Below are 536 nucleotides of genomic sequence, written 5' to 3' on the forward strand. Positions count from 1 at the left end.
TATATATACATACACACATATATATACATATATAGAGGGGAGCATTCAGGCTGATTTAGTCTACAGTTGTGTTTTCACGTCAATGACAGCCGGTCGCTTAAGAAGGATTCTCTTTTAGTTTCTCAGCTGGATTTCCACATTGCTGCTGCTACGTCCCAGCATCCTCACTGACACCCAGTGCAAAGTTATGTGTTGAAGCTTCTGTAAGTACATTCAAATGTGGAAATACAAACTCCCTTGCAAGAAAATGTACATAATAACTGACCACACCAGACGTCCAACAATGCCAGGGGGACAAACTGATAGTGTTTTTATAAATATAAATATATATATTGGGTTTGACAACCTTCGGACTGTTACATGCACTTTCCTGGAAAGTTGGAAGATCTTTATGGGTCCAGTTTCTCTACACTTTAATACCTACTAACAACTAAGATACTGTAATTCTTTACTCTAATAATCAAATACATCAGTTTTCAAAAATAAACTGTGTGTGTTTTGTGTGCTTTTATTCCCTACAGCTGTATTTTACACAT

This window comes from Nematolebias whitei, chromosome 2 (genome assembly GCF_014905685.2).
Source record: "Nematolebias whitei isolate Nwh7 chromosome 2, NemWhi1, whole genome shotgun sequence".
Lineage (NCBI taxonomy): Eukaryota > Metazoa > Chordata > Actinopteri > Cyprinodontiformes > Rivulidae > Nematolebias > Nematolebias whitei.